Below are 25,098 nucleotides of genomic sequence, written 5' to 3'. Positions count from 1 at the left end.
AAGAAAAGACTGTGTCTGCATCCTTCCATGTCCTAGAACCTGATTGAGGCTAATTCAAAAACAAAAACAAACAAACAAACAAAACTAAGTCATTTGAAGGAAATCTTAAGACCAGTAATGGAATGTCACGACTGTGACTCACATACAGATCCAGGTTTATTGAGAGAGCAGTAAATGAAGAAAGAACAAATAAATGTCCTGCAACGTAAGGGTGAGTTTAACGTTAAGAACAAGGCAGATGGGGCTGGTGAGATGGCTCAGTGGGTAAGAGCATCCGACTGCTCTTCTGAAGGTCTGGAGTTCAAATCCCAGCAACCACATGGTGGCTCACAACCATCTGTAATGAGATCTGATACCCTCTTCTGGAGTGTCTGAAGATAGCTACAGTGTACTTAGATATAATAAATAAATCTTAAAAAAAAAAAAAAAAAAGAACAAGGCAGATGCAGAGAAAGTGTCTGTGATGGTTAAAGAGATAAGTGCCATTAAATAGAAGAGACACTCTGGGACTCTAGGAAGCAGGCCTTGAGGGTAAGGGCCCACCCACGGGGAGCCGCTAAGTGTAATGCAGATTCATTTGAAAGGAGTGTTCCTGGAAAGATAGAGCTTTAGCAAAGCCTCCTGGAATGTAGCTGCTTAGGGGGATGGTTTCTCTGGTTAATTCTTGAATGGATACCCCCCCAGGCCCAACAGCTGTGACCCACGTGACCCAGGTTACAGCTCAAACTGAGGGCAGAACTTTGATTCATCCAAGTGTTGTTGATTCTTCAAGAACACAGGATTCAAGAATGAGGGGCGCATGGAGGCTTGCCGAAGGAGGCTTGCATGGAAAGCTGCCAAAGCCAGGCAATGTATGGCTGGGTTGGATTCCCTACATCGAGGCCCTGAAAGGTTAGTGCTTAAAACTATAAAGATGAAGTCTAAGATACAGGGGAGACCCCAGGCTGTTGGAGATGTCAGAAACATGGGGCATTTGCTGAAAACTGCAGCTACGGAGGGAACAGGCTCCGAAGAGAGGCTTCAGAGCTTGAGTGGGGGGCCACAATGGCTGTTAGAGTCTCTATGATGCCCCTGAGAATTTTGATGCGGGATGCACATGGAGCTACATAATTTGAATGGCTCTGTTTCCTTGGCCACTCTAATGGAAAACCCTCTTGGCTGGTCGGCTTTATCTCCTGCAGCCACTAGCCTCCTTCTTTTACCCCATTCCACCCCCTCCTAGTTCTCCTGTGTCTGCTACTTTGCCTGCGGGGACCCGGAAGTCCCGCCTATTTCACCCAGCTCACTGGCCGCTAGCATCTTTATTGATGGATCAACAACCAATTGGAGAACAGGACCTTAGCATCAGCACCATCCCTACATAAGTATGTATGTATTTTTGAGACAGGGTCTCATTATGTAGCCCTGGAACCTGTTTTGTAGACCAGACTGGCCTCAAACTCATCTCTCAAGTGATTCGCCTGCCTCTGTAATGGGATTAAAGGCATGTGTGATCACTGCTGGTTCAAAGGTGAACTTGTGCTGGTTAATTTTTGTCCACTTGATTGGATTTAGTCGTACATAGCGCATTAGTGAGGCACATATTTAGTTTTTTCTATGGGGGTCATTTTCAAAGACAACTAACCTAGGAGGGGAGGCCCTCCCTTAAGTGGGTGGCATCATCTCATGGGTAGAGGCTCAGAAGGAATGAAAAGAGAAAGGAGGAAAGAGAGATAAGCCTTCATTGCTCCCAGATTCCTGACTCACACTAGTGTGAGCAACCAGTCTCATGTACCCTCTCATACTATAGGGAACAAAAATTACTTCCGCCAACCATCAGTGAACATCGAGACCTGGGTGTGACTTAGTGAGATCTGGTCACGTGACATGTCTCATAAAGCTTCGATCAAGGTGTAGTCTGAAGATATCATTAACTGGAGGCTCAAACTGGAGGCTCAAACTGGGAGACTGTGGACTTCAGATTTCACCCACGTGACCAGTGGCAGGCCTCAAATGTGCTTCTTCTTCTTCTTCTTCTTCTTCTTCTTCTTTTTTTTTTTTTTTTTTTTTTTTTTTGGTTTTTTGAGACAGGGTTTTTCGAGACAGGGTTTTTCTGTATAGCCCTGGCTGTCCTGGAACTCACTTTGTAGGCCAGGCTGGCCTCGAACTCAGAAATCCACCTGCCTCTGCCTCCCGAGTGCTGGGATCAAAGGCGTGCGCCACCACGCCCGGCTTCTAAAGTGCTTCTAAATTCATTCATGTGAGCTGCTTCACGGTACTGCTCATAGCCTATGGCTTCTTCCAGAGCAGAAGGCCTAGCTGAGAGCATCGCACAGAAGCCTGAGTACTGCCACAACTTTGGAAGTGTTCCTCTTTCCTGCCGTATTCCATTCTTGAGAAAGTCATTACATCTACCTTGTTGATCAACTCATACCCTTTTCCTCAGGACTTTCCTGCAATTAGGAAAAAAAAAAATCTCACATCTTTGGACCTCCCCTCAGGGCTGGGCACAGCAGCTTTATTGGTTATCCTCAGCCTGGCATATCCTCAAAGAGGGTCCATAAAGATGTAAGAGGCATGGTTGTTGGAGGTCACTTACCCTAATCACATCTCAATATTCAGTTCTCTTTGTTTTTTATTTGAGAAAGGGTTTCTCTGTGTCCTAGAACTAGCTATGTAGCTGGCCTAGAACTCACAAAGGTCTGCCTGCTTCTGCCTTCCTGGAATTAAAGGCTGCAGTAACAAGTCCAGCTTTATTTATTTTTTTCTTCATTCTTAAAAAAACAAAACCTGGGACTAGAGAGATGGCTTGGCAGTCAGAGCACTGGCTGCTCTTCCAGAGGACCTGGGTTCAGTTCCCAGCATTCACATGGTGGCTCATAACTCCAAGATCTGATACCGCACACAGATTTACATGCAGGCAAAACACCAATGCACATAAAATAAAAATAAATAAAAAATTAAAAAAAAAAACCCAAGACCTTAGATGACTTGTGGTTTGTTTATTAGTACAGACACTTTAGTTTTATTTTTAATACACATACACACATGTGTATTAAAGAAATATAGGGGAAGAAATACTAATGGAATTTACTATATACATATATTTTCCAAGTTTGTTTTTATTATATACATGTATTTTTCTAGCTTGTCATTATTCCAAAGAATGTGTCAATGTTCGTGTGTTAGTTTTCTTTGTTTTGACTTCTTGAGTTCTTGGCAACAACAACAACAATAACAACAACAACAACAACAACAACAACAACAATAACAATATCTCCTCACAAAGGAAAGCTTAGAACTACTGCTGAATTGTGACAAATGTCAAGGGAAGATCTCCTTAATTTGTTCCACAAAATAGAAAGAGAAAGAACATTGCCAAATTCCTTCTAAAAAGCTGGTACTGGACTGGAGAGATGGCTCAGCGGTTAAGAACACTGACTACTCTTCCAGAGGTCATGAGTTCAAATCCCAGCCACCACATGGGGGCTCCTCAACCATCTGTAATGAGATCTGATGCCCTCTTCTGGGGTGTCTGAAGACAGCTATAGTATACTTACATATAATAAATAAATAAATCTGTTAAAAAAAAAAGCTGATGCTTTCTTGGTACCAGAACCAAGTAAAGAACAACAAAAACTACAGACCCATTTCTCTGATGAACATAGATGCAGAAATTCTCATCCAAATACTTGCAACCCTAATTCAGGAACACATTAAGGACATCCTACATCACGTCCACGTCAGCTTCATCCCAGCAATGGAAGGTTGGTTCAACATATGCAAATCAATGCAGTACACCATGCAAATAAGCTAAGGGACAATGAACTCTAAAAGGAAAAAGTAGGAAAATATTTCATTCACGCAAGAATTCTTGGCCAGATGTATAAGTTGTTTCTTTTTGAAAAAAGAAGTTTACTGTTGTTGACTCTAAATGCAACATTACTAAACTTCATTGTACACTTCTTGGACTCCGCAGAAAGGTAAAGAGAATATCAAAGGGTGATGCCTGAAGATCTTTGCCTACTTCTGATTTATCTTTAATGCTCAGCATTTGACATTACACTGCTTACATCGTAAAACACCATTGAATCCTGCTTCTTCCGGTTGCTATTATGAGCATAATTGTTCTAAGATAGGAAATCTTAGTACAATGTGTCTATTGTTGTGTTCTATTTGTTCACAAAATTCAAGTAACAATTATTTATGAAAGCATCGGTTTCTGTACAAGCTTCTACTAAAAGTAGGCAAACCACTTCATAACCACAGAAACCCAGAAGGTAACGACCGAAGCCATGTCCTGAATTCTGGTGGTTGAAAGGTGAATTCTGAAGGCTAGGGGAGGGACATATAGGCTGCAATTTAGGTGAGGAATCAATAGTTCTTTTTTTCTTCTTTCTTTTTCCCAGTGGATAAATCAGAAGCAGGAATCATAAAAGAGAGACCAGCGCAGAGACAGCGTTAGTGGTACAGGTGTGAGATCACGGAGATGGGCAAGGAGGTAACCAAGGGAGCTCAAGAGGGGGCTTAAGATTCATGTAGAAATAAGATTTTTTTTAAACTTGGTAATGATTTGGACATGGGGTACAGGAGAGAAGGAAAACTCAAAGTGATTTTTGAGTAGTGTCTGGGGTAGGGAATAGTGGTACCATTTATTGGAGTACAAAAAGTGGAAGGGGCTTGGGTTTGGGTCATGTATTATAAATGGCAGTAGTTGGCACACCTGTGTGATTTTACCTGCACTGCTGAAGTGGGAGTGAGGATGCTGGCCTTAGATTTCACTCCCAGGTCACATCTGAAGGCTGTATGTGACTAAAGAGAACAGCCAAAGGTACTGTAGGCATTTCTAGGGCATGGCTACCATCAGGTTGGTCTAGGGCTCTAAGCTCAGAGACAGAGATGAAGAAGTGGGTAGTTGGTCAGAGACAACAAGATGGTGAGTCCACAGTGAGAATCAGGGAAAGTAAACTGGGAGAACTGGAGGGTGTTCTCTGATTCATTGGGTACCCACAGCTCAAGGTACACAACAAAAGCTTAGTGCGGATTTGTGATTCAGTTAGGTGATTGTTGGGATCTGGGCAAGTCTTAGACACTAAGGACTGTGACCTCTACCTAGTACTGTGTCTTAGTTTGCATTTTATTGCTTTGAAGAGATACCATGGCCACTGCAACTTTTATAAAGGCAAACATGTAATTGGGGCTGGATGACAGTTTCAGAGTTCAGTCCAATATCACCATGGTGGGAGGGATGGCCACATGCAGGCAGACATGGTGTTGGGAGAACAAAGAGTTCTATCCAAAGGCAATCAGAAGACACTGAAATTCTACACTGGGAGGAGCTTAAGCATAGGAGACCTCAAAGCCCACCCCACAATGACACACTTCCAACAAGGCCACACCTCCTAATAGTCCATTCCCTATGGGCTAAGCATTCAAACACATGAGTCTATGGGGGTCAACCCTATTCAAACCACCTAATACTGTTTCTTGATTTGAGCAGTCTTTTTTTTTTTTTTTTTGTTGGGGTGGGCTTTGAGGTCTCCTATGCTTAAGCTCCTCCCAGTGTGGAATTTCAGTGTCTTCTGATTGCCTTTGGATAGAACTCTTTGTTCTCCATCTCCCATACCTATGTAGCTCATGCTGTTCTTTTCAAAACAATTTGTTCGTTCTCTCTCTCTCTCTCTCTCTCTCTCTCTCTCTCTCTCTCTCTCTCTCTCTCTGTGTGTGTGTGTGTGTGTGTGTGTGTGCATTTGAACATGGATGACAGAGATATTCATTTCCCTGAAGTTGAAATGGCTCCCAGGTGGCTGTGAACTGTCTGATGTAGGTGCTGGGAACCAAGAGCAGCCATGCTCTTGACCCCTGCCACTGAGCCATCTCTCCAGTCCGTGTTCTCTAACTCTTGATCCTCTTGTGTTCTCCCACCGAGGATTACAGGTATAGATGACAGGTATGCCATACTTCCTTGAGTCATCTTTTTCAGTGTCTTTACCCGATTTTCTCCACTTTCTTCCTCCTGGGAATCAGAACTTACAAGCCTCTCTGCTTGCAGTTGCTGGTGGAAAATATACAAGGTAGTTATGGATGACAAATGCTGGAGTCTCACTAGACTCTCAGGAAGCTGGATGGATTGTGGGTTGATCTCGATATTTCATTCATTGGGTTTATTCACTTATTCACCCACCTATTTAACAAAAGCTTGCTGAGCACCTACTATGTGCCTGTGCTCAGGTTCTTGGGGGGTTATCAGATATCAAGATGAGTGGATGAGAAGTTTTGCTCATTAAGCTGCTACAAATAACACCAGAGTCTCTGGACATGAACTTTTTTGGCTCTCTGCCTTCATACACAGTTATATTGAGATAAAAGGAGAGGAAAAACCTTTATTCTTTTGCCTGCTGTGTTGTTTTAAAATTTTATAAAAATGTACAATGCTCCGAAGAGACCCAGGCAGAAATAAATCTTTCTATGGCGTCTAAAAATGGACAGCCTCATCTCTCTAGAAGCTGCTGGGTGTCAGCAGTCGTGCCCCACAAAGGCAGCAGCCACAGTCAGCCACAGCCTCCCCGTTGTCATTTTTAAGGCCACTGCACGTTATTTTGTTGGTTTGGTTATGCTTACCACCAAAGCTTCAGAATCTGTGCATTCATCTCATGGCTTCCCATGAGAGACAGGGAGTTTTGGTCAACTCTGTCAGCCATTTATTTTCCTTCCCTACAGTGCCCTTGTCACTCCAGGCAATGTGTGAAGTCAAGTTGAGGCAACAGGCTTGCAGGTGGTAATGGTACTAGTCTTATCCTCTTCAGCATCCAGCAGGTTGGAAGGGCCAGTTTCATGGGTGTTAACAAGCAGTGGTACATGGGCGGCATAGTAGATGCTCAATCAATTCTTCTTTGATTAATGGATTCTTAAAAACCCCATTAAAGCTGAGATTGTATTTCAGCACCTACTGTAGACCTCCTACCTAGTAGTTATCCAATGAAGATGTATGTTGGATGGATGCATAGCATATATTCCTGGAGAGGGCTGATCTTTGCAAATCCTTCTAGGGTTGACTCCTTTGATTTCTCTACAGTTAAACAATAATCTCTCCCTTCCCTGCTTACACTCAACACAGCACAGTGTATGTGTGTGGTTTTCTGATTCACCACACGGGTCTCTAGCATAGCTCATTTAGGTGTCCCATAATCCACGTCAGTGCCAACACTGAATCTACTTGGAGACAGTGATAGATCCCACAGGTTGAAGATCCCCACAAGGCAGATTCCTGTACTTCAGATATCTTTTGTAATGGTAAATTGCTTCCTATACCTTTAGACCAACTTACTTTAAATTAGGGTTCTTACTGTCCTTTTTTGGCTTGATTAATTTGTTAGGGTGGCTTGCAGGACTAGGGAAAACACTTGCACGTATTAGCTTTATATTTATAATATAGCTATAAAAATAAAGCTACAACACCCCTAACCCCAAAAGATACGTAGGAAGAGGCATACATCTTCCATGCCTTCTACAGGGTGCTGTCACTCGGGATGGCCAGAAGAAGTTCAGCCATTCACTTGAATCTTATAGTTGAGGGACAAAGGTTTTGAAACCTGCTCCCATACCCTTGTCCTCTCCCTAGAGGCCAGTGGCTAGTGCTGAAAGCTGAGCACAGACAACAAGTGCAGCACTTTGTTGGACCCTGTGAGAAGTACAACAGACCAGTCAAACACCCCTCTCTGGTATTTGACCTCTTTGGCAAAGCTCTCAGGTGCAGACTCCAGAGAAACTGCTTCAGATTAGGACAGGTCAAACGATAGACTCCTGATAAATGTTCTAGTTAATAGAACGATCTCTTCACGTCATCAAACATTTGCCTAGTTGCTTCAGGAAGAGGAGGGGACATGCAAGCATTAGATTGGTTCTCTTACCTTGCCTATTCCAGGGAAGACATGATAAATATTTATTGACTGTATTGACATCCCTTGCAATGCTTGCACAGTGTACTGGAACTGTGGCTAGGGAGAGCCATGTTTATAAGCCAGTTGTATTTGCCACAGCTGCACACTATGAAGATGGGACCTGAGGCTCTTCAGTTGTGCTTAATATATATTTATCTTAGATATGTGTCTTCTTCATATCCGGTTCTTACTCATAAAAGCTTTTCTTTACCTCTCAATGCAGTCTGATGGCATGGTCCAATGGAGCATAGAAGTTTATGAAGTCTGCCTTGTATAATATTGTATATTTCTGTTACTCTCTAAACTTGTCTTTACTTGAGGATATGGGCATAAGGACAAACACATTTGCAATGGCTCTTGGGCTTGAAAGAACATTCCAAATGAACAGCTGTGCTTTGTCCCAGATGTCGTTGGGCATTCTTGAAGAAGAAAACAAAATTGAGTGTAGGTCTCTGGAATATACATGAGGCTCTGGGTAACAGTTGTTACTATTGCTACTATCAATAATTAAAAGTACTCACCTATACAGGGTGTGGTGGCCTTTGATCCCAGCACTGGGGAGGCAAGTGATCTCTGAGAGTTTGAGGACAGCCTGATCTTCATAGTAGGCTCTAGGAAGTCAGGGCCACATAGACAGACACTGCATCATAAACAAAAAGTCTTCACTGTAAATTTTAATCCCAATATAGTAATTGTGACTATAATCTTGAAAGGAAGAGACACGCAATTTGACTAATTCTGCCCCTAGTAGAAGGCAGAAGGATTCGAAGGTGGTTCCACAGGTTTTGCTCTTTGGTTGAAAAAAAATATTTAAGGAATGAGTTTCTGGTGATATCACAATGGGGATACACACTGAAGTATCTCCAGAAGGTGATTTGAGAGATAGTGTTAGAAAATGTTTGTACGTTGTCAGGATTCATTATTTAAATACAAGTTGGTGATTTGTTTGATATAGATGACAGGAGTATTAAATTCACCAGATGGCTTCTTTCTTTTTTCAGATAGATTTTTTTCCAGTTGTTGTTTTGTTTTGTTTTGTTTTGTTTTGTTTTGTTTTGTTTTTTAAACAGGGTTTTTCTGTGTAACCCTGGTTATCCTCTGTAGATCAGCTTGGCCTCTAACTCACGGAGATCCACCTGCCTTCCTCCTCCTGAGTACTGGGATTAAAGATGAGCACCACCACTGCCCAGCTACTATTATTGTTGTTACTGTTATTGGGATGGTGGTATTAAAAATCTAATCAAGGGTCTTAAATATGCCAGGCAGGGTTTTGTCACTGAGCTATACCCTAGTCCCCAAATCATTTCTTTCTCTTTCTTTCTTTCTTTCTTTCTTTCTTTCTTTCTTTCTTTCTTTCTTTCTTTCTTTCTTTCTTTCTTTCTTTCTTTCCTTCTTCCTTCCTTCCTTCCTTCCTTCTTTCTTTCTTTCTTTTTTTCTTTTTTTTGGTTTTTCAAGACAGGGTTTCTCTGTGTAGCCCTGGCTGTCCTGGAACTCACTTTGTAGACCAGGCTGGCCTCGAACTCAGAAATCCGCCTGCCTCTGCCTCCCGAGTGCTGGGATTAAAGGCATGCGCCACCACGCCCGGCCCCAAATCATTTCTTAATTAAGTATTCTAGTGAAGGAAAGGTATCATTAATCAACTATGCAATGTTAAGTCTAGGTATATTAATAACCAGAACATCAGCAAGGAGGATCATGGGAAGCTGGAGGTAGAGAGTCCTACATGCTCATTTTAGCCAGTTTATTTCCCAATTTGAGGATTGCTAATGTGGCAACATGAAGTTGACTTAAGCTCTCTTTGCTCTCTTCACTCACTACTGAGTAAATGGGCCAAAGGTGAATACCCAGCGGGCCACGGAAGAAAGGAGGACAGGGGTTATTCATGTCTTGGAAGCCACTGTTTGAACCATAAGGTGTGAATGGTGGTTATTATTCAGAAGTGCCTATCCTTCCATCTCTTGTGCTTTAAGGTTCTAGATCAGCCATTTCCATCCTGTGGATGGATCATGACCCCTTTTGTGTGTGTGTGTGTGTGGGGGGGGTGAGTCACCCTTTCACAGGGGTTGGATATCAGATATTCTGCACATCAGACATTATGATTCATAACAGTAGCACAATTACAGCTGTGAAGTAGTAACAAAAATAATTTTATGGTTGAGGGTCATCACAACACGAGGACCTGTATTAAAGGGTCACAGCATTGGGAAGGTCAAGAACCACTGTTCTAGATGGTATTTTATTACATTGTTCTTGATAATGCAGGTAACTAAGGTGCCAGTGCCTTCAAGAATGTACATGGATAAACCCAGGTATGGAGAAAGCCAAAGCAGAAGGCTTGCAAGTTCAAGGTTGGCTAGGGCAACTTAGTAAGAGTTCTATCTCAACATAAAGAAAAAATGAGAAGAGTTGGGGAACAGTTCTCTTGTAGAAAATGTATCTAACACATACAATTGAGGCCTCAGATTCAATCTGAGGGAAAACAAAAATCAAAAAACAACAAAAATGAGAAAGACAGAGAATGTTCATATGGAATTTTGCAAATATTTTCCAAGGAGGCAGTTGCAGGGATACTGATAGTCCAGGTGACCAGGACTAGCCCTCATTGCTAGGAATTCCATGGTGCTTTGTTTAACCCGTGGTGTTAGAAATGAATTCAGTGGTGTGCTATTTGGCCCAGGGGATTAGGAGGGCCAGGGTGGCTCCCTTGCCGATACCTTATTATCTGCCTTGGAGGAGAATTCCGTTGTACTGCTCTTAAACCCTTAGGTTTTCCAGACAGTTTCACAGCCTCTTGGAGACCAGCTCTCAGGATTTGACTGGAAACACTTTCCCTGTGCCTTCTGTGCTAGATACTGACTTTTTGGTATTTCCTGCTGGATCGCTCCTTGGGTGGAGTTCCCTTTGGAAGCGCCAGGGTTTTCCTGTTTGTGCAGTTGATTTTCAAAACCTTAAATAAACTCTGTTGTTATGTGTCCAGAACAGTTAGCAACCCCATAGTTCTTTTTTAAGCACCTACTAGGAGCCTGCCACTGTTCTCCGAGCTGGATGGGGTAGTGACCTCCATAGCTTCTGCTCTCAAAGGGCCCTCAGTCTGGTCCAGGACTGAGACTAGTAAACAGACATTTGACTTCCACGTGGTTAGTGGACAAAGTACAGAGTAGGCGATGGGAGGAAGGGTGAATCCAACCTCAGAAGTGTCAGGGCTGGAGGACCAGTTGTGAGAACACGAGACAACTCGATTGCATGCTAAATACAAGAATGTGATTTTTGTAGCAACTTTTTTCAATTACCTGCAAGTAGAGAATGCTGGTTAATTTTCAAAACCCCCTTTCCCCCACAAGCCATTTAGCAAGGCTTATGTGTCCAGAACAGTTAACAACCCCATAGTTCTTTATTAAGCACCTACTAGGAGCTTGCCACTGTTCTAGGATTTGCTTAGCATCTGTACCCCTTCCATCATCATTGCAAGTGAGTGCAAAGTAATACACTATACAGTAAGCCATAACGGCAGCAGCACAGAACGTCACAGCCTGTTTGAAGGAAGGCCTAGATCTGGTTGAGAGGCAAGCAGAAATGGAACCAGGTAAGAAGAGGGAGGTGCTTCCTGGATCCCAACAAGTCAGGGCCTTCATTATTCCACTTCAAATGCATTTGGACATGTCGAACAGACAATAGTTTTTTTACAGATAACAAAACAACATCTCAGTGCCAACTTTGAATGAATGGCTTGTGTTTGATTTCATCTTTTTCTGGACTCTCAAGACTAACTTCTTGCCAGAATAAAATCTAATCTAGAAGAATAGGCCTTTTTTTTTTTTTTTTTTTAAAAGGAGTTTGTATGTTTATCTAGTTGGGGTTTATTATAATTATTCTTGGACTGTGTGTGTGTGGTATCTGTATGTGTGCATGCACACGTGTATGTAGGTGCATATGTATGTGTTTGCTCTTGGGTGTGGAGACCAGAGGCTAATATCACCTTAGGCATACTTCAGTGGCCAGCTGCTTTGTTGACTAGGACATGGAACTCATCAATGAGGCCAGACTGGCGGACCATTGAGCTCTAGGGAGCGTAGTAGCTTTGTCTCCCCAGAGCTCTGATCACTAGTGTGCTCCACCATATCTGACTTCCTATATGGATGCTGGGGATTGAATTCCGGTCTTCAGGTTTCCATGGCATGCATTTTATGGACTGGGTTACTCCCTTAACCCCTTGGATTTATTTTTGATTTCTGATCAGGTAACAAAGGGCAATGTTGCTCATTTTCAAAAATCACTTTATTGCCAGGTGTGGTGGTGTCCGCCTGTGATTCTGAACTTGGGAGAATATGATAAAGAGAGTTACTACAGGTTTGAGGCCAGCAACGGTAACAGAGTATGTAACCCTCTCTCCCCAAATCACTTTATTAAGTTGTAATTTATATAATCCACTATACATATCAGAAGCCTACAGGTCTATGAATTTCAACAATTGTATAGTGCAACTGCCTCTATAATAGAGGCTTAAGTGCTGTCATCTCACCACTGTTTTCTTATGCCTCCTTCACAGCTGCCTTAGGCCTAGCTGCAAACACTTTACAGATCTGTTTTCTGCCTCTACAGATTAATTTCCCCTGATCTAGAAGTTCTACAATATGGACTTACCTCATGTGCCTGGTTCTTCTTCTTCTTCTTCTTCTTCTTCTTCTTCTTCTTCTTCTTCTTCTTCTTCTTCTTCTTCTTCTTCTTCTTCTTCTTCTTCTTCTTCTTCTTCTTCTTCTTCTTCTTTCTCTCTCTTCCTCTTCCTCCCTCTTCCTCCCTCTTCCTCTTCCTCTTCTTCTTCTTCTTTCTCCCTCAGACTAATGTATTTGATATCATTCTTATTCTAGTTTGCTTTTCTGTTGCTATGATAAAACACTCAACCGAAAGCAATTTAGGGGAAGAGAGGATTTATTTCATCTGTACTTCCAGTTCGTAGTCCTATGTTGAGGAGAGTCAGGACAGGGAATTGAACCAAAACCATGGAGGAGTGTTGCTTGCTGTCTCACTCACTGGCTCATACTAAGCTAGATTTCTTTTACAGCCCGATCCTCCTGCCTAGGAATGGTGCTGCCCACAGTGGGCTTAATCCTCCCACATTAATCATCAGTCAAGACAATCTCTTGTGGACAATTCCTCAGTAGTTCAGATTTCCTCTTCCCAGGTAACTCTAGATTGTGTCAAGTTGACAATACAAACTAACTAGTACAATTTTTTTAATCTGTATTTTTATTTTTTATTTAAACTAGTAACTTCTTTTTTTTTTCTCAAGTAGCAAATAATTGCTCAGAAAGATAAACAGTTGACGGAGATTCCTCTGGCCCAAGAATTCTACCATGTTGCCCAGAAAAGGGAGGCCTGGAGACTATATCAGGTTAGTACAGATGTAATTTAAGGACAGAAGAGCATGTGTATTCATATCTGAGTCCTGGGAGCCTGGGAAGACAGGGAGATGAAGCTGCTCTGAGTGATAGGATTTATTACAGAGGACGACAGCACTATTTGCTCACTTCTGTTATGAGCTCAGCAAAATGTGACAGTTCTGAGAAATAAAAATATATATCGCTCTATTTATATGTGTGTTTGTCTCGGGAGACTTGGCAGTGAGTGGTGGGAAGGGTTTCCTGAAGATAGAGTGGGCAGAGCGAACTGGGCAAAGTGAAGCCTGTCCTAGGCCTGTTGATGCCTAGTGATAAACACCCATGACAGGAACTAATATTGATTGAACACTTAAGTACTATGTCAGGTCCCTGGCTCAGCTCCTTACACGCACAGTTTAATTCCACATGAATTCACCTGCTATGTAGCAATTGGCTCTTCTGCATAACCTTGCATCCTTTTGTCATCTTCCTGCATGCAGTGGACTGCCCTTAAACTTCCTGCAGCCTACATAGATCTCTGATGGAATACAGAAACAATGGAAGCATTCTGTATCTTAGCCTGGACAGGAAGAAAATGTTTGAGGCTTTACCTGTTACAAGTGGATACAGGGAAGCAAACACTCTCAGCCCTCTCCCATGCAACCCAAGCTATCTTCTGCAAGCCTCTCCAGGAGGCTTTGTTTGATTCACAACCTTGAATGACCCCTTTCCCTTTATAGTCCCTCTCCCCAGCTTTTTATCCACCTTTGCTCAGGGATATGTCCTGCCCTTATGACTTGCCTTCCTATGTCCTCTCCTTCAAGTTTGTTTTTGGATAAGGCCTTGTTAGCAGAGTCCTTTTTTTACAGCCGAGGAGAACACACACACACACACACACACACACACACACAGGTCCCTATCTAACTCATCCATCATCTGAGCTTCCCTCTCTTAGACTGACTTTCCATGACCTTTCCCCCACAGCCAAGGTCAGGTGTCTGTCTTATTTTCTGAGTAATCCAGGTGATACATCTCATATAACATGTGATACATTGTATCATACATATAGTACTGAGTTTGAAATGATTCACAAGATGCCCCACTTAACAACAATCCTCCCCAAACCAGATGGCTGGCTTCAAGATGGGAAGAGCCATGTCTACTTTGTCCTTAGCTGTACCTCCAGCACCCTGCCGTGGCTTCATAAACATAGTAATTGCTTGGTCAATATTTACCAGCACAAGTGATTTGAGGTTCCTTCTGCTCACTCACAGGGGCTCACTCACCTGCCAGGAGTTTTGAGCTACTGCAAGAGCTGTGCCAGGAATGCATAAACTAAAGGCCCCATGAGCGACATAAGCCTGTCACACACTGCCATTCTTCAGAATGTATATAGAAGAACCATATTCAGGTCAAGATGACAGAATTGCTCCAGGGGACCAAAGTTTTAGTGCCAACTGTAGGATTGAATCTAGAAGCAGGAGAAAATGAGGAGAAATGTGAACGTTTGAATAATGTCCTGAATTCACTCACCTTCAGAGTAAGTCTTCAATCTCACCGCTTTGCCTCACGTCCTCATTGTGAGTTTATAAGTATTTATACTTCATTCTGCTACGGAAATTTCCCACCTATATAACATTTTCAAACTGCGTCAGAAGAGTCTGTGGAGAAGGGTACTGCAGATGTTTTTGAGATTATTGAAATGCACACCAATGTAGAGGCTTCCCAGGCGCACTCTCCATAGCTGGATATTTTGGCTCTGAACAAAGTGGATGAATCGTCCCATCTGACAGTTGCATATATAAGTCAAGAAGTGTGTGTTAATAGTCACCGGCTTTCTGCTGCTGTTCAGTGCTTGTCTCTGGCAATCCTTCATCTGCCAGGATACAGGGTCTGAAGGGTCTTGGCACATGGAAGCGTTAGTGCTTAGCAGCAAAGTAAATATTGGCATGTGGTATGGGTGAGGTGGGGCTAGGGAAGTTTGTGTCTAGCTCTGCCACTTTTTATTTTACTTTTGTTTATCGATGAGTTGATAAGAAATCGATGGCTTCACATCTCCCGAGACAAAACAAACGACCTTAGTAAATATGAAACTTGGAAGGATTTGAAGGTTAGTGGCTGGGCTAGTTTTATGTCACATGACACAAGCTAGCTTCATTTGGGAAGAAGGACTCTCGACTGAGAAAATGCCTCTGTAAGGTTTGCCTGTTGGCAAGTCTGTAGGACATATTTTTTATTTTATTTTTGTTTTATTTTATTTTTTATTCTTTTTTTTTTTTTTCTAGACAGGGTTTCTCTGTGTAGCCCTGGCTGTCCTGGAACTCACTTTGTAGACCAGGCTGGCCTCAAACTCAGAAATCTGCCTGCCTTTGCCTCCAAAGTGCTGGGATTAAAGGCGTACACCACCACTGACCAGCTATTCTTTCTGATTTTATCCTGCATATTCTTGTTCATCAATATTTGCTTGGAGCTGTCAATCAAACCAGTGCCACTGCATGAGTAGCTCTTAGAGCCTAGATAAGAATGTGCTACCGTCATCCAATTGTGATGGGAATGTTTTCTGGCCTTTCATCCCTCTTATGAAAGGCATCTTCACTAACTCTTCTCCTAGGATGAGCCTCTCTCTCCCTCTCCCCTCTCCTCTCTCTCTCTCTCTCTCTCTCTCTCTCTCTCTCTCTCTCTCTCTCTCAACTTGAGTGCTCACATCTATTTAACAAAACATGATTGGGTTTTCCAGGGAGCCCCTGCTCATTCCCCATATCCACTTTGAAGCCAGAGTCAACAGTTCACATCAACCGATTTTCCCACATGTTCCTCTTGCCATCTCTCAGAGCATCTCAGGCATGAAGGCTTTGTCAGAATGGTCACAAGGGAGAGAAGTTGAGGGCTCATGCTGAACACTATGAAGCCAAACTTAAGTCCCCACTAAAAGAGTCCATTCATTCCAAGAGCCCCGTCTTCTATTGCCTCCTGTCACCGTTTCCTCTAGGGTATCCACTAGCCACTAGAAGCAGCCTCCTCCTCTCTGGGTTTCTCGCTACCATTTGCAATTTTAGTCCCCTCAACCTGTCTTCATTGGCTCATATCATTGAAGTTTTAGTTTCTGTTCACTAAGTATCTCTCTCTTTTTTTTTTAAGATTTATTTATTGTTATATGTAAGTACACTGTAGCTGTCTTCAGACACACCAGAAGAGGGCATCAGATCTCATTACAGATGGTTGTGAGCTGTTGGGTGGTTGCTGGGATTTGAACTCAGGACCTTCAGAAGAGCAGTTGCACACCCTTAATCCTCTGCATTTGGAAGGCAGAGGCAGGCAGATCTCTGAGTTAAAGACAGCCCTGGTCTACAGAGTGAGTTCTAGGACAGTCAGGGCAATGTAGAAACTTGTCTCAACAACAACAGAAAGAAGGCAAGGGAATGACACATTTATTCTTACTAGAGACTAGAATAAAACTTAAGGGCAGAGTTTGTGCTTTATATACGGTCTTTAAAATCAAGCCTTTTCCTTGCTATATAGCTCTGGGTGGTCTGATATTTGTTATACAGCCCAGGCTTGTCCCAAACTCAAAGCAATCGACCTTCTTCTGGGTATTGGAAAAACACATGTACGCCTCTAGCTTGTATTCTCTTGTTTAAAGTTCTTCCACAGCCGGACGTGGTGGCGCACGCCTTTAATCCCAGCACTCGGGAGGCAGAGGCAGGCGGATTTCTGAGTTCGAGGCCAGCCTGGTCTACAGAGTGAGTTTCAGGACAGCCAGGGCTACACAGAGAAACCCTGTCTCGAAAAACCAAAAAAAAAAAAAAAAAAAAAAAAAAAAAAAAAAAAAAAAAAGCCGGGCGTGGTGGCGCACGCCTTTAATCCCAGCACTCGGGAGGCAGAGGCAGGCAGATTTCTGAGTTCGAGGCCAGCCTGGTCTACAAAGTGAGCTCCAGGACAGCCAGGGCTATACAGAGAAACCCTGTCTCGAAAAACCAAAAAACCCCCCCCAAAAAAAAAGAAGTTCTTCCACATCGTTTTGGCTTCTATGCTCAGTAGCCATTTTCTCCTGGTTTCAATGCTCTGCTCAGCTATGGTGGTTCGCCGACAATGTATAGTCTTTGGCTTGAGTTGTCTCTTCAGGTTGTCTCTCAGAGCTGGGCTAATAGGTCATTTATGAGGGTGAGGGGTGGTGGGATACCATCTCTCTTTAAAGATCAAGGTCAATGCAGCTACGCTTGTAGGTTCATTCAAGTTCTCCTCTATCTACCAGATTTAGCATTGATTTCACTTGCTCAGGTTACTTTACTGGGTTCTCCAGCATAGAAATAATCCATTCTCCTCCTCTTTCTCTTCCTCCTCCTCCTCTTCTTCCTCTTCCTCCTCTTCCCCCTCCTCTTCCTCCTCCTCCATAGCCTTTGCAAGTGTTGGGATTACAGGTGTGGTTCACCATACCCAGAGAGGCTTGTGAATCTTTATTAGTCTTCTGTTCTAGTGAGAACTGGTTTACAGATGGACACACAGCCATGACTGCCGTCCCCCAGAGGCCATCTTCCTCCTACCTCCCCGGGTAGCAGTGCATGGTAATATGTCCAGGCCCTGGAGGTTCTTTGTATCGTAATTTCTCCAGTGTTGGCAGGAGCTCCGGGTCTGAAGTGAGAAAAGGGTGTTTACATTCTGCAAGTACAATCTCAAGAATGCTTTGTTTCAGGGTTGCTCCAGCTAAGCCCCAGCTCCCTGGCAGGCCAAGCACCTCCTTTGTCTCTGGAATAGGCTGCCACTGCCTTAGAAATCAGTCTTGGAAGATGGATGAGAGACTAGACTGAGCATAACAAGAAGGCCCACTTTGAGAAGGCATTTGATTCTTGCCCCAGGTACTGCTGCCTGGATCAGACACCCTTGCTCCAGAAAGAGGGGGACACTTCACCAGGACAAGGCTCAGCAGCTCAGCACAGACGTGGAGGCAGGCGAGGCTGCTCAACAACCACTTGCTAAGTCAAAACACTGAAAATATGTGGGTGAGAAAACAGTTCAGAGGACACAGTAGTGATGTTCTTAATCAACATCTAAGAAAGAGCTCTCACTGACCCGCACTTACACTCATAACAACCATGGTTACTATTTACTTAATTAGGCACATTCTGTTTCCTTGGACCCCATAAGAGGCAAATTCAGCAAACAGGTGGCTTTTCCCCAGTTAAATAACTGAGCACTCTCCGGCAACAGCACCAAGTCTGAGGCGCTTGCCCGATGTCCCAAGGACAGTAAGTAAATCAGGAGGCAAGACCATCCTGCACAGAAAGCCCTTTGTTCTTCTCCCTGCCCTTCAACCCGCTGTTCTCTTTTTCCTGCAACGGGGCAGGACTGGGTTTCCTTGAAAGGAGGCATCGAGAGGCCCAGCCTACAACCAACCCCCTGCGGGGAGATTTGGGCATTTTGTGTCACCCCCTATCTTTTACAACAGGCATGGGAAGATTCCTGGTAGGCAACCATGTGGTCTGCCTGCAGAGCTTTGGAAAACACCTACATGAATTCAGGTCCTTACCAGCAGCTCAGACTGCTTACCTCTCTTCCTAACTCCCCCTCCCCCACCTATGGTCACACAGCTCTCCTCTTCCTTTCTGTTCCCCTCGGTCCTCTAGTTTGGAAGACAGGCTTCCGTTTTGCTAAAAAATTTTGTTTCAGGTACTCTTTTATGAACAGGCCCATGCACAAAATAAGCATCGGATAAATATGTGTCGAATTGTTCGCTAAATTCTAGACAAAAGATGAAAAGGCTTCGTATCTGGTAGGTGGAAAAGTTTGGGGGCGGGTGCAGAGTGGAGCCCCGGCAATGGTCTTGACTGTTCGTTCCCTTTGGTCTTCTGTCCTCTTTCCCTGCCCCCGCCTCCTCTTAGCGCAGGCGCGGCCTCCGTAGCATATTTAGTATTACCGCTGTCATCTGAGGCACGGAAACATCCAAACAGATTGAAAAGCTCCAATCGATGCCAAAGTAGAAGTGTGCACACAGGGGCTAGTTTCCTTGGAAGTGCTTCAGTTGTAATTAAACTCTAAAGACAAATATGCTAACAACTCCCTTGACCTTCCAGTGAGAAACAGCAGAACTGAACTTCCAGGACCAGAAAGGCATCTCTGGGGTGGGGGTGGGGGTGGGGGTGGGGGGAGGGTGCGGGGGCACACACGTGTGCCCACTTTTGCGGTCACTGTCCGCAGATGGCTTCTGGGCCCACACGTTCAAACGCTGGGCTGGGCTGGGGGGTGGCGGTGGTGCCTGCTGCTGCCGGGCTGCGCTGCGGCTGAGATCATTCTGTTGATCTCGTTTTACACAACGCAGCCCGGCACAGGCTGAGTACAGAATGTTCCCTTCTGTGAACCGAGCTTGAACCCTTCCAGCCCACTTTGTTTGAGGAACCACACAGACACAGAGGGAAAAGACAGGGCAGATAACCCCCAAATCGTTGAAATCACGGTGTTCTTTGGGATTTGGGCTTAGGCCATTTGCTTTTCACTGCCTAACGTGAAACCCCCCCCCCCCCCCAAACCTTGCTTTCCCGGAAGAGTGAAATGCCTGTAATGTCCTTCCTCCTAGACAGAACTTGGCACCAACTTTGGAAATTATAAAGTCTGTCACTGTCTCTCTTTAATTTATTTTTCTCCTCTTAGGCATTCAAAGAACAGCAGTGAAAGTTAGTTTCCTATAAAGGAAAGATGAGGTCCCTGGTGCTTGGGGCTTCTCCATGGGTTGTTATAAATTGTGTTCTTGGACTTGTTGCTATGGGTTGGAGATGTATGTGATGGGGAAGGCTTTGGGCCAGTGGCTTCTATACAAATGAGCAATGAGAAGAGGCCTGAGTGTGGAAGGTGGCTCACTGTTCCTCTACTGAACAATAGTCACCTTGTTTCAGGGCTAAGTGTGCAGTTTGAGGTCACAAATGGCTTGCGGGCTGTAGGCTGATCTCGGGGTGAAACTTCAGTAGATTAGATGGTGCTATTCAGTGTAGTAGTTTTCCACTTGATCTTAGCCAAAAGGCTGAGAAGCGATTGTAGTGGTTTTTCTACTCACTAAGAATAATGGTAATAGTAATGACAATACATTTGAAGAGAGGAGATTCTACTGTTACCTAAGCTGCTTAATGGTCCATACTTCCCCTCTCATCTGACCAGGAAGCTGAGATCGTAGGTGCCCAGTGACATTCTAGGCTCCTGCTGCTGATAATAATAACAATAAGGACAGCAATTCTTAGCATTGTTATGGTTTATTGAGACAGGGTCTTACTATGTAGCTCAGGCTAGCCCTTTGGTCTGAGATTCTCCTGCCTTGGCCTCCTGAATGTGAGGATTTCAGGCATGCACCACTACATCTGGCCACAATAGCGGTTTTTGCTAGGAGTAGGTTCCTTCCTCTGCACTTGCATTTACAAAAAATAGGCAAATCACACAGCTTTGTGTGAGACATGGGTTTGGATTTTCCTTTTCTTTTGAGAGTTTGTGTTATACTGGGTGGATTGTATTCTAGGCTCATTGGTGAAAGGGTTATAGGTGTGTCATATATACTGGCTGTCTATGAGGATCTTGCTGCTATTCCAATGACACAAATTCTTCCTTTGAATTCACAGTTGTGTCACCTCCTGATTTGGGGCTTCTAAAGTTTGTTTTTTGCTCATGGTTGTCAAGGACATTTAATTTTAATTTTCTATCTATCTATCTATCTATCTATCTATCTATCTATCTATCTATCTATCTAGTTTGTAGCTTTGACTGTCCTGGAATGGAATGTGTAGACTAGGCTGGTCTTGAACTCACAGAAACCAACTTCCTATGCTTCCCAAGTGCTAGGAATAAAGGTATATGCTATCACAACTGGTCTATTTATTTGTTTACGTATTAACACAAGATTTCACCACATATGTAGCCCAAGCTTGCCTCTGACTTGAGACACCCCCCCCCCCCCCCGGCTTTGAGAGCTGAGACAACAGGTGCTTGCTTACTGTCACACAGGTGCTTACTGTCACACTTCATTGTTAAGAAGGTTTCTACATGAATACCTTTGCTTCTGAGATGGTTTCAGTTCCAAGAGATTCTCTGATTTTTTTTTAAGTCATGTGTCACAATGCTATCAGAATATTGGCTAAAGAGTTTATTTATTTTACAATCTTCTCTTGAAATCTGGCTGTGTCTAAATGAGGGACAAGAGTTGAAGAATTGTGAGATGAACAAGGCCTGCTTACTTCCTCAAAGATCTTACTATCCAGTAGGAGAAGTCGAAACATACATGATGTGGAATATCATGAACACACACACATCTATACAGCTGAGGATGTTGACAGACCCTCAGAAGTAATAAACTGTTCATAGAGGATGTCAGGGGCTAGGTGAAAATTTCCATTTGAGGAGGTCGAGGCAAGAGCTGGTGGTGAAAGGGAAAAATTATGAGAACAGGTGGTATGTGTGATGAAAAGAGTCGTACAGAGCAGCGGATCAAGTAGAGTCATCCAGGAAGTAGTATGCAGTTCTTGTCCTGACTGGTGGAGGCTGATGTGTGTAGGAAGAAGTTAAAAAAAAATTAGATTTCATGTAGATGAGGAATACCCACTTCTCCATCTTGTGCCTTTACTAACTTTTCCTGCTAAGTTTGTACAAAACCCCAGGCTGCCTGATAGCATTCCAAGCGGTCAGGATGAATTGTTGGGACTGGCGCTGACTCATTGTCAGTCCTGGCTTGAGTCTGCTTTCTCATGTGTTGTTGTTGTTTTTCTCCTTCTGCCAAGTTCCCATGAGCCCTAGGCTGGTGTTGAACTCCATATGCAGCTGAAGATGATCTTGAACTCTCTTGAACTCCTGACCGTTCTGCCTCCAACTCCCAACTGCAGGCATGCACTACCTCCTCTGGTTTATCTCTCCTTCCCCTTGAGCCCAGGGCTTCGTGCACAAATAGTCAAGCACAAATAATTCCCTCCCTCCTCCTTCTCTCCCTCCCTCCCCCTCCCTCTTTCCATCCCTTTCTCCCTCCTTCCCTTCCTCCTATCATCCCTCCTATCCTCCCTCCCTCCTTCTCTCCCTCCTTCTCTCCATTCTTCTATCCTTTCTCCCCTCTCTTCTCTTCTCTTCTCTTCTCTTCTCTTCTCTTCTCTTCTCTTCTCTTCTCTTCTCTTCTCTTCTCTTCTCTTCTCTTCTCTCCCCTCCTTTCTCTTCTCTTCTCTCCCCTCCTCTTCTCTTCTCTTCTCTTCTCTTCTCTTCTCTTCTCTTCTCTTCTCTTCTCTTCTCTTCTCTTCTCTTCTCTTCTCTCCCCTCTCTCCCCTCTCCCCTCTCTCCCCTCTCCCCTCTCTCCCCTCTCTCCCCTCTCTCCCCTCTCTCCCCTCTTTCCCCTCTCCCCTCTCTCCCCTCTCCCCTCTCTCCCCTCTCCCCTTTCTCCTCTCTCTCCTCTCCTCTCCTCTCCTCTCCTCTCCTCTCCTCTCCTCTCCTCTCCTCTCCTCTCCTCTCCTCTCCTCTCCTCTCCTCTCCTCTCCTCTCTTCTCTTCTCTTCTCTTCTCTTGAAACAGGATCTCAGTATGTAGCCATAGTTGGCCTGGAACTTGATACATAGACCAGGTTGGCTTTGTACTTGTGGAGATCCACCTGTTTCAGCTTCCCAATGCTTGGATTAAAGGCTTGTGCCACCATGCCTGCTATCATGTTATCTGAAGTTCTTGAAGAAAGTTTGAGTCAATGTTACAACTCAGCAATATAGACCATGGTTTTAGGAAAGGTGAAAGCAAGCCTGGAAATAGGATGTGAAAGGAGACAGTGTTAATCACACAGACCAGGGAAAGCAGAACACGTTGGACCAATCAGATAATATGGTAGTTGCTCGAAAGGCAAAGCCAGAAAAAAAGTCTTGCCTGTGGGCAGGTTGTCTCACCACGGCCACTGAGTGACTTTCTCCTGGCCTGGGTGCCGATGGCTGGCTTTTGGATTTTGCTTACAGAAGGCAACAACAGAAAGAGTTTTTCATTTGTTCTTGTTGAAGCACATAGTCACACTCTGGATGTATCCCAGGCTGGTCTCCAGTTTGAGATCTTCTTGCTTCAGACTCCAGAATGCTGAGATTACCAGCATTTGCCATCAACCTGGCCAACAAGGAGATTTTTGACAAGCATATCTTTACTTCAAAGATGGTTTCAGTTCCAAGAGAGTCTCTATGATTTTATTTTTGAAAAAGTCACTGTCAACACATTATCAGAATATTGGGACCAATACAAGGACCACAGGATGGGGTCTTTGACCTTTTTATGAAGAACAGATGGTATCCTGAGATTCACACAGGCTGAACTGGGGAAGTCCCAGAACCTTCAAAGAGAGAGAGAACTTCACTCATGATTCCGAGAGACTTACCTGGACTTAGGAGTTACAGCAGCACCGAGAAACCAAGCACATGCTCACATACAAGAGGGAAAAAAAATGTTTGACTTTGAGAGGTGCTGGTATTTAATGAACACCCAAGGAAGGAAAGCTAAGAAATAATGTTTCCCCCTTTAAACTTTTATTATATTTTATATTAAGTGTGTGGGTGTTTTGTCTGCACATTTGTATGTGTGCCACATGGAAACCGAACATCTAGAAGAGCAGATGACTGTGCTTTTAGCTGCTAAGTCATCTTTATCTTCCACCTCTTTATTCATGTAGCCCAGGCTATCCTTGAACTCTCAATGTAGCCAAAGATGACCTTGAGCTACTGACTACTGTCCCTCTTGCCTCTTCCTGAAATTATAGGCTTTTACTACCATACTTGGCAGTAATCCAGTTCCATCAGTATGGGTGTTCATATTGGTCCTCCATTTTGTCTGATTTTTTTTTTTTTTTTTGTAAATATAGACCATTGCCTCACTTCGATGGGACATGGTAGTGTCTGTCTTTTATACATGCATGAAGACTATACTTGTCAACCTCTTGTGTTAGTTGACACATGAGCCACGGTGGAAGACATTTTATACACATATCAAGGACACACACACACCAATCCTTGTGTAATGAACACAAAAGGCTTTGTGAAACAAGAACCACAGGATTCTTTTACAACAACAATATTTTCTATTATATTTTATTTTGGTTTAAAAAAAAAAGAGAGAAAATGCTAATTGGGTCCAGCTACGTTGCTATCACACCACTGATGTTTTTCAAAGCTGCAGCTCGAAAGAGGCGGGGTTCAGGGGCTCTGTTTTCTGGCAGTCCACTCTCTGGAAGAGACTAGAAGCCTGCAGCGTGAGCTTAACTTGAAGTGCAGTGTGGGAGAGTTTGCCCCGTTTCCTAGGTCTCTCTTGCATAGATGCGTTTTTAGCTTTTGAAGGGAGGCTGTATAACCTCTATCAGCAGGGTTGCTAGTGATGTGCCTAGATCCAAATGATAGTAATAATGCAGGTTGCATGACTCTATATGATAAGGCTCAAGAAATTCTAGATGTTGGAACAGATGGGATTTTCCAACTGGAGTTACTCAACCTAGATAGCCTATGCAAATAACTCCTACCCCATCTGAAAAACTCCTAAATCTGCAACACATCTGGTCCTTAGCCTTCCAGATAAGGCCACTCAACCCATAGTGGGTATTGAATCTGGCACATCACATACATTATCAACACAATTTTTATAATCAAGCCCTAGGAGAGCGTTTAATCATTACCTTCTTTTTAACAGATGAGAAATACCAAAGCTAGGAGCAACAACTCACCCATGATTGCTCAACCAGTGAATGCTAAATTCAAACCCAGTCAGCCAGTCAGCTGGTTTAGAGAGTGAAGACACTTGACTGACATTCCCCGGGAAGATGCTCTCAACAGTTGTACTGGTGAG

General features: G+C 43.7%; 1 long non-coding RNA gene across 11 annotated transcripts in view; it reads left to right on the top strand.

The window, feature by feature from the left end:
• The first annotated feature begins 741 nt into the window (after positions 1-741).
• The window catches only part of C330002G04Rik, a 97,160-nt gene continuing 72,803 nt past the window's right edge, over positions 742-25,098 (top strand). For 3 of the 11 annotated variants that reach the window (XR_001782629.2, XR_001782628.1, XR_001782626.1), the window contains exons 1-5: positions 743-891; positions 12,205-12,291; positions 12,979-13,098; positions 13,210-13,308; positions 24,943-25,093. This is a non-coding gene — a long non-coding RNA (RIKEN cDNA C330002G04 gene). The other 8 variants (XR_001782633.2, XR_001782625.2, XR_001782634.2 and 5 more) reach the window with 8 other exon arrangements.

The sequence above is a fragment of the Mus musculus genome, chromosome 19, assembly GCF_000001635.26.
Source record: "Mus musculus strain C57BL/6J chromosome 19, GRCm38.p6 C57BL/6J".
In the NCBI taxonomy this organism is placed as follows: domain Eukaryota; kingdom Metazoa; phylum Chordata; class Mammalia; order Rodentia; family Muridae; genus Mus; species Mus musculus.
The sequence above is the reverse complement of the archived record's forward strand: the minus strand, read 5'-3'. Positions and strand labels throughout refer to the sequence as shown.